A 9,599-nucleotide genomic window follows, 5' to 3' on the forward strand; every position below is an offset into this window, starting at 1 on the left:
CTCTTCAGGGCTACCAGCATGCTTCTTATGTTGTAGGAAGTATGAATTATGCCCTTATGTTTTCCATTCAGTAAAGTCTTTGGAAGATTGTTTCAATTCTTTCAAATGTTTTTATGTTTAGTGAGAACTTATATTTTTTATTTTCTTTAGTCCCAGGATATAGCTTTTTCCCTAAAATACACTCATCACTGCCTAGTTATGCCTCTTTTGAGCCTCCATCCAATGCCTAGTCTACTTGGAGAGATAGATGTTTACCTATTAGAAGTCCAGAGATTTGCCACCTCCTAAATCCACATGACACTGTTAGCTTTGCTCATCTCTCAGCGCCTGAGAAGTCATCTCAGACCTCACTATCCTGCACTGGCTACATTCAATCTGACATTTGGGAAATAACTCAAACACTTTCCCAGGTTGATATGTGAGCCTTCCTTTCATTCAACTGTCATCTCTCCAACACCTTTCTTTTCCTTTAAAATCTCAGTACCTCAACTCTGATCTCTACTTGATCATGAGCTGGACTGATACTCTGCTATCCTTTACCCATTACCAGTGTGAAGGGCCCCTCGATGGAAATGCCAGGTGAATGTAGGGTTTCCTTTACACATCTCCCTTTCTTCCAGGAACCACAGTTCTGTGTAGTATGTTTTCAGCTTCTTAGAAACACCTTTTAACTAATTTCCACCCACACCACCTGTTTCTACAAGGAATCATTAAGCCTGATATCAGTTACTTTTTTGTGTCCAAATGCATGTTTCCATTTTTGTGGTATTTTTACTAAAGAAAAAAATTTTAACTTATGGAAACAAAAATGCTCAAAGTTCATAAATGCTGGCATGAACTTGTAGAAAAAGTCCATAAGAAGTCAGGAGACAAGAAGTCATTTGTCATTGATGGTTATCAAAATTGGCATCCCTCTTACAGAGATTGAACAGAAGGGTTCCTCTCCTTCCTCCTGATAATTACATTTCTCATTTTTAATTCATTCTTTGACAATTTCATACGTGTATACAATGAAATATGGACATATGTAACCTCCATTTTTCCCCTTCAATACGTCAATATCTTCCCCTAAAACACTGCCTTCATAACATCACATCTATATTTCTTGCAATGACTCACTAGGAATATTAATGTTATACATACCTCCATATAAAGCTCCCCAAGCACCTAGCAACTGGCAATGGCACCTCAATAGTTAGGGGTGGTGTTTTGATAGCTCCTTCCCCCATCTATGCTGGAGTTTTTGGTGAATTGAACTTGCATAGGTTTATCCAGGTAACCATATCTGATCTGAATTCATGCTGTAATAATCAGATCATGTTCAAAAGAAAGTGTCCACGAATTTCTTCCTCACCCTTTGGCTCTCCTTCTTTCTATCTCCTCTTTTCAACATTCCCTAAGCCAAAGCATTCACTGTCACTAATTTTAAGCACTAGGACTTGTTATGAGTCTCTGTAATGACTACAGAAGCTTCTCTGACCAGTGTTGGAGCAGGGAGGTCTATGGGCATAAATCTAATTATTTGGAAAGCAATTTGACAACAGCACTATTTAACAAAATAACAGTAGTAGATTCCACCCTAGGTTCTATGACTCCCCACCCATGGGCTTTTTGTCCAACATTATAGTACCAGACATAAAGTCATTCCTGTGAAGACCTCAGATTCCATCATAAAGCAGTCAGTTGTACCATAGCAACCGTGGCACTATTGCAGAAGTGGGCACATCTTGACTGGCAGGGTAATACTGTAGCATTGAGCTCCAGCATCAAGTAAGAGCATTGATGCGTTGTCTCCACACAAGTTTGTGTAGTATCTCCTGGTCCTATGTAAGTCTCCTGATTACATATTCCCCAGTTTACTTCCAAATAATCTAGGTGAGGTTATTTTGAGGAGCAGTCTCATTGTCTAAGGACAAAAAAAATGAATCAGGAACAAAAACAAGAGACAGGTTAAGAAAAAAAATGAAATATAAAACATCAAAAAATGAAAGAAACAGAAAGGATAGAAGGGAAAGCATGATGAAATCTTAAACATTATAAACATGACTCCTCATTCAATGCCTCCCAAAACATTGTCTTTTCAATAACACAAAATACTTCTATGATCCACATTTAGCATAGTAAAAATTTCCAAGAGTACTTTGAATAATTTGCATCATGTATGTGCAAATTGTCCTGGGTCTTTGCTTAGGTAGTACTTAAGAACTTTTGGTGTCAATATGACATTCTGAGATCCCACATTTAGCTTCTCTTTCCAAAAGTTGATTGAACTGTCTGTGAATATCTTAAAACATCAATTATAATACTGCTGACTTATTTCAAAACACTCCTATGAAAACATATAGTACTAAGATAGTATTCTCTGTGCACTTTCAATATACTACTGCCATACAAAATTTACTTTGAAATTATTTCATCTGAACTTTATTTAGAAGAACTTGTAACATCATGAGCCAACATGTCATCATGACAAGACAGAGAGGTGAGAAGGGTTTTAAGATCTTGGTGATTCTTCTGAAACATGTAATTAAAAAAAACTTTACAGTTGTTTTTCATGGTATAGTGCATTTCCTCATTATTTAGGTCATTTATAGTTAAGTACTCTGTTACTTTATATAGCCAGAAATTAATTGTTATTGCAGTATTGTCATTAATACTCTACTATTCCAGCACGGAAGTTGCCATCAATTAATCAATATGTGTTACTGTTTTCTAATGAAACATTGATAAACATTGATGAAACAGATAGGTAGGTTCAGCTTATGGACTACAGTCACCCCACTTAGACATAAGTGACAACATGGGGCTTCATCAGTTGTGGCACAATCTGTTTACTGAATAGATTAATAACGCTCTATGGAAAAATCTGAACAAATGGTTAACAAAACTAAGGACCAGAGACTGATTTGCTATAGATTATAAAATAAAATCTCCTGAGTATACAAAAGAAATTTAATCCAAGGAAATGCATAATATATTAACAAAATAGACAGTAGTAACCCTGTAATTCTGTCCATAACCTAATTCTCAGAGCCCAAGAATTTGTTCTGTCACATAACAAATCAGATCCCATAGACGTGATTAAGATCACACACTGAGCTAGGCAGACTGCCCTGGATTCACATGCACTCAGTCTAATCACACCAGTCCTTAAATATAGAATCTGTCTCCACAGTGATAGGAAGACAGTGATAGTGAGATGCGGCTGGCTTTGAAAATAAAGGAAAGATCTGTGAGTCAAGAAGGATGGGCAACCAGAACCAGCTGGAAAAGAACAAGGGAAGAGGTATTTTCTGGGAGTCTCTGCTGAAAAACACACCTCAGACAGCATGATTTTTTTTTTTTTGTAATTTTCGGTACTTTAATTCTGTTAAATCCCTTTTACTAGTACTACTACTACTTCATGTAAAATTGTTTCCCCTTTTCATAATTTCTTAAAAAACATTTCCAAATAACAGTAAATCAGTACAATGCTTTCTTCCATGCATTACGTGTGTAGTATATTAACAATCCTGTGGCATACATACTTCTAACGCCAACACTTGAAAGGAAGAGGCAGGCAAGTCTAATTTCAGAACATCCTGGTCTACACAGAGAGTTCCAGTCCAGTTAGGACTACACAGTGAGCCCCTGTCTTTTTTTTTTTTATTATTAACTTGAGTATTTCTTATATACATTTCGAGTGTTATTCCCTTTCCCGGTTTCCGGGCAAACATCCCCCTCCCCCCTCCCCTTCCTTATGGGTGTTCCCCTCCCAACCCTCCCACCATTGCCGCCCTCCCCCCATAGACTAGTTCACTGGGGGTTCAGTCTTAGCAGGACCCAGGGCTTCCCCTTCCACTGGTGCTCTTACTAGGATATTCATTGCTACCTATGGGGTCAGAGTCCAGGGTCAGTCCATGTATAGTCTTTAGGTAGTGGCTTAGTCCCTGGAAGCTCTGGTTGCTTGGCATTGTTGTATTTTTGGGGTCTCGAGCCCCTTCAAGCTCTTCCAGTTCTTTCTCTGATTCCTTCAATAGGGGACCTATTCTCAGTTCAGTGGTTTGCTGCTGGCATTCGCCTCTGTATTTGCTGTATTCTGGCTGTGTCTCTCAGGAGCGATCTACATCCGGCTCCTGTCGGTCTGCACTTCTTTGCTTCATCCATCTAGTCCAATTGGGTGGCTGTATATGTATGGGCCACATGTGGGGCAGGCTCTGAATGGGTGTTCCTTCAGTCTCTGTTTTAATCTTTGCCTCTCCCTTCCCTGCCAAGGGTATTCTTTTTCCTCATTTAAAGAAGGAGTGAAGCATTCACATTTTGATCATCCGTCTTGAGTTTCGTTTGTTCTAGGGATCTAGGGTAATTCAAGCATTTGGGCTAATACCCACTTATCAATGAGTGCATACCATGTATGTCTTTCTGTGATTGGGTTAGCTCACTCAGGATGATATTTTCCAGTTCCAACCATTTGCCTACGAATTTCATAAACTCGTTGTTTTTGATAGCTGAGTAATATTCCATTGTGTAGATGTACCACATTTTCTGTATCCATTCCTCTGTTGAAGGGCATCTGGGTTCTTTCCATTTTCTGGCTATTATAAATAAGGCTGCGATGAACATAGTGGAGCACGTGTCTCTTTTATATGTTGAGGCATCTTTTGGGTATATGCCCAAGAGAGGTATAGCTGGATCCTCAGGCAGTTCAATGTCCAATTTTCTGAGGAACCTCCAGACTGATTTCCAGAATGGTTTTACCAGTCTGCAATCCCACCAACAATGGAGGAGTGTTCCTCTTTCTCCACAACCTCGCCAGCATCTGCTGTCACCTGAGTTTTCGATCTTAGCCAATCGCACTGGTGTGAGGTGAAATCTCAGGGTTGTTTTGATTTGCATTTCCCTTATGACTAAAGATGTTGAACATTTCTTTAGGTGTTTCTCAGCCATTCGGCATTCCTCAGCTGTGAATTCTTTGTTTAGCTCTGAACCCCATTTTTTAATAGGGTTATTTGTTTCCCTGCGGTCTAACTTCTTGAGTTCTTTGTATATTTTGGATATAAGGCCTCTATCTGTTGTAGGGTTGGTAAAGATCTTTTCCCAATCTGTTGGTTGCCGTTTTGTCCTAACCACAGTGTCCTTTGCCTTACAGAAGCTTTGCAGTTTTATGAGATCCCATTTGTCAATTCTTGATCTTAGAGCATAAGCCATTGGTGTTTTGTTCAGGAAATTTTTTCCAGTGCCCATGTGTTCCAGATGCTTCCCTAGTTTTTCTTCTATTAGTTTGAGTGAGACAGCATGATTTTTATCAGCGACGTCTGCCTCAGACCATAGATCAAAACAACTAAGACAAAGCAAAGTCATGTTGTTGTCCACCAGGTATACAGTGATGCATCATGCAACCAACATACCGCCTTATTATTCAAAGTGTTCTTCGTGACAATTAGTTTCCTTTATTCAGTATTTTTTATTTCTTTTGCCTACTCCATCTCTAACACCACCCATCCACCACAAGGACGTGAGCAGTTCTGAGTGGCCATCTCAAAGGCAATGGCTCTCTGCCCTTCTCTATGCTGCTCTCAGCTCTGGGTAGTCATGCTAGACAAGTACAGGCATTTGTTACATCCTGAAGGCTTGCCATTTGTAGTGTCCTTAGTCCTAGCTCTCTGTATAACATTCATGGGCACACATGTCTTTTGGATACTGTCCCAGATCAATGCTCATTACTTGGGAGTAGCTTTTGTCAATCCTGGTTGAAACATCACTATCCTCATCTGAAAGTCTACTTCTCAAACACATTGGCATCCCTGAACAGCCAACTTCATACATTGCTTAGTCAATTTTTCGGTTCTTCATATAGAATGTTTTTCTATGCAAAATAACCCAAACTAAAAGGAAACATTTCTTATGATCAAGAGTACATATCAAGTCCATGTTCCTAACCTATGGAATGGATGACCATCTCCCCCTGCTAAAACTGAGCACCCTCCAATGTTTAGACTACACAGTGGATTAAAGTTAAATTCAAGATGCTATCAATATTCATCATTAGTCTTCAACCTACAATTGACAATTTCAGTTCAGATTTTCAAACTGTTCCACTAAATATAAAAACAGCAACTTGACCCTGATCAAATAGTTTTTAAAGGTCATCTCTATGAAAACACTGCTTTTCTATCATTCCCAGGAAAGAGGTCATTGACCTACGCTAGCGTTCTAGGCTAAGCTTTGGTTTCAGAAAGGGAAACCTTAGAAGTCCTCAGCCAGAGACCTCAACCTGGTTCAAGGTACATAGCTCCTGTAGCCGTCAGGTTCTCATAGAACAGCTGTGAAAATCCCACAATCTCTCAACACCAAGGCCACCTAACTGAAAGAGGAACATTTTCTCACAGAATATGGAACCAAGATTCCAAGAAGAGGGGAGTGCACAAGTGTTTATGTATGACTGGGAGAAACAAAATAAAGAAGGCTCTACTCATTGGCTGGACCCAGTGAACCACTTGAGCATCCAACCTCTGTGGCTCAGGATACGTGAAACAAAAGTAAATCATGTTTGAGTACCAAAGACACATCATCTTAGCACCAAAAAGAAAGGGAAAGAGAGGAGAGGGAAGGGGAAGGGAGGAGACATGAACTGTTGCATTTACAAACTGTGTCACCCCAGGCCTCATTTAATGATGAATTGAAAAAAAATTTGAAATAAATTGTTAGCACCATCATTACATTATAAAATTGTAATTTGTCATTTCAAAAATACTAGTATAAAATTGGCAGTAGTATGGTTTCTGAGAAAGTCAGCTGCCAAGAGGCCAGTAGACACATCTTCAAGGTCTGTCTGTCATTACAAGAACTTTCCAATCTCTGGCTCAGTAAAAAGAAAACAAAACCAAAACATGTATGTTGATATTATGGGTATATATCATGTAATTTCTCTTTTAATTACATATATAATTTTTGTCATTATAACCCATACTATTTTTGAGGAGTGTGCTATTAGAATGTAATATGCTTGTGATGAATTTCTGAACTTCTTTCCAAATGTTATTTCCCTTTTGGCTTTGGTTAATGCTATCCTGTTCTCCACCAGGATGGAGATAAAGGTAGATACAATTGTTAGCACGGTAAAATTTGAACATGTTTTATGAAACTAGCACATGCTATCACATCAAATAGCTTTAAATATAAGGTTATCCTTCACATGTCTAATGAGAATAGCCTGGAATTATTTTTACTATGTTGAATGCATCTACGATGTTTCTAGAAATTTAGATTAAAGTTGTCAAAAATGTATACTATTTCATTGATGGAAGTTACACTTTCAAGTGAAGTTTGCCTTATTAAATATGTTATTTGAGAACCTTGTGGAATCCCCCTTATCTTATTTTATTTTTCTTAAGACAAGAGACTCATTGTATTCCCCGGCTGGCCTCAAACTGAGAATCCTCCTGCCTCAGGCTCTCAGGCTGGGAGTATAGGCATGTACCACCATGTTTAAGAAAAAAATTCCATTCACAAGGCCATTGAGTCATTCACACAGCTTTCTGACGAGCTCTCTGCAAGTCTGTCAGTCTGAACTGTTGAGAATGCAGTCCAACTTCAATGCGCGTATAATTCTGACACTTGCTATTTTACCCGAAGCATGGATTCACATTACACTGACGCTGATTATTTTTGCTGAATGACTCTGTTTATTTAATAACATCAAAGACTTGCAATTTTAAGGTCATGTTTCCTGAAATCCTTACTGAATCTGCGTTAGGTTTCTTTGTCCCCCTTTGATTATCCAATTGATTGAGCCAGCTTCAGACTAATGTGTCTTCCACAAATAATCATTTGTGTTCAAAATACAAGAACTGAGGAAAATCCCACAGGAAATGAAAATCTTTGAAAGGAGTTGATTATGAGGGGTGTGTGTGTGTGTGTGTGTGTGTGTGTGTGTGTGTGTGTGTGAAATCTACCCATATTTGTAGAAGACATCACTAGCTTTACAGAGCTAAGTTATCCTTACCGATCATATTTAGTTTCCCTTAGGTTTCAGTTGGGAAGGCATAAATACCAAGCTAGGATTTTTATGTGGGCCTCAGCACGTTGCATATTCTGGTGAATAAAGAAAATAATACTTCGTTCAGCTCTGGCTTCACTTGTTAACAAGTGAGAGGAACTAATGAAAACCACAGGTAATCCCCCAGCCTCACTGCAGCCATTAGTTTCAATCTTGTCCCCCACATGTCCTTTTACCAGAACTGCTGACAGGAGTAATGTGGGGCGGGCAGGGCAGGGGAGGCCTCCTCAGCCTGCACACTTCTCATCCTCCTGCTAATGAACTGTTGAATGGCCATGAGGCAGAAGTCCTGAGAAGAGAGGAGGAGAGAGAGGCAAATCCAGTGATAAGCCACCAGTATTGCCAGCTCAATCCCTACCCTGTAAGCTATCCAGAGGCTGTGATTGCAGCCTTCTACCTGCAGACACTGAATCACTAGAAACATGGGGCACAGCTCCTAGTTGTCCTGTTTGGTACTCAATTATGATTATTTGCCTTAAAAGATTTCTAGTGAGTCTTTTATTGGGACATATAATCAAGTGGCTGCTGGATATTCATCCATGTTACCAATTAATAGCACAAAGGAATTCACTAAGAACCAAACATACCATGTTAATACTAAAATCATCTAATGTTTTCTCCCAGCTGGCGAGGTTTAATTTCACACCAGGCTTGTCTCACCCTCATTAAAAGGCACTGCATCTAAGGCATGTTTGTTAAACATATACATGACAGTCTCCAACAGAGAAAAATCAAAGACCAACTACATTCACATTGGAGAGTACAGACAAAACTCAACATGACCAGTGAGATTTGTTAGGCCACAGAAAATATCCAGGGACTGAGAAGACTTCACTTTTGCTACTTTGTAATAAACTCCATTTCCATTTCAGTTTTCTTGTTCAAGATTTTGTGTGGCAAAATTTTAATTGCATCTAACAGAGTACTCAAACTTTTACAAGCCCTCAAGTGTGCTTAGATGTTTGCTTTGAAGGTGTAGGATTGAGAGTATAGAAATTGCCAGAAGTATGTTAGCCTCCCAACCTCACCAAAATAAAAATAAAAATCAACAAAAAACTCCCTAGGGTGAGCTCACAGAAAAATAAAAATTGAAGCCGAATAGAAACAGACAAAGTCTAAGAGAATTTGGTGTCATTGCCCACCTGACCTAGATGTGAAGGACAAACAATGCAGAGTGCGCACACTTTGTATTTCAGTAACTCTCAAAGTTTTCATGACCTAGGGGTTTGCAGTGGTTTGGAAGGAGCATTTTTCATGTAAGATTTATCTTGATGAGAAGTCCTACAACAACGTTTCTAGAATAATTTGACTAAAATCATCCCATTCAGTCAGCTTGCCTTGCAAAATCAAAATGCACAGTGAGGGAGAATCATTATTGCTTCCTTCCTGGAGTCCATTACTAAATGTTTCGTGGAGCCAAAATTTCCCTTTCTATCCCCAAAAGAAGCCTAAGGCTTCTGAATGTCAACCAGGTGTATTAAGTATAGGAGATGAGATGGGAATGCTGGAAACTTCATGTCTGTTCTGAATAGTCCATATGCTAGCTTCCATTATTTTTATT

This window comes from Rattus norvegicus, chromosome 3 (assembly GCF_021556685.1).
Source record: "Rattus norvegicus strain SHRSP/BbbUtx chromosome 3, alternate assembly SHRSP_T2T, whole genome shotgun sequence".
NCBI lineage: Eukaryota > Metazoa > Chordata > Mammalia > Rodentia > Muridae > Rattus > Rattus norvegicus.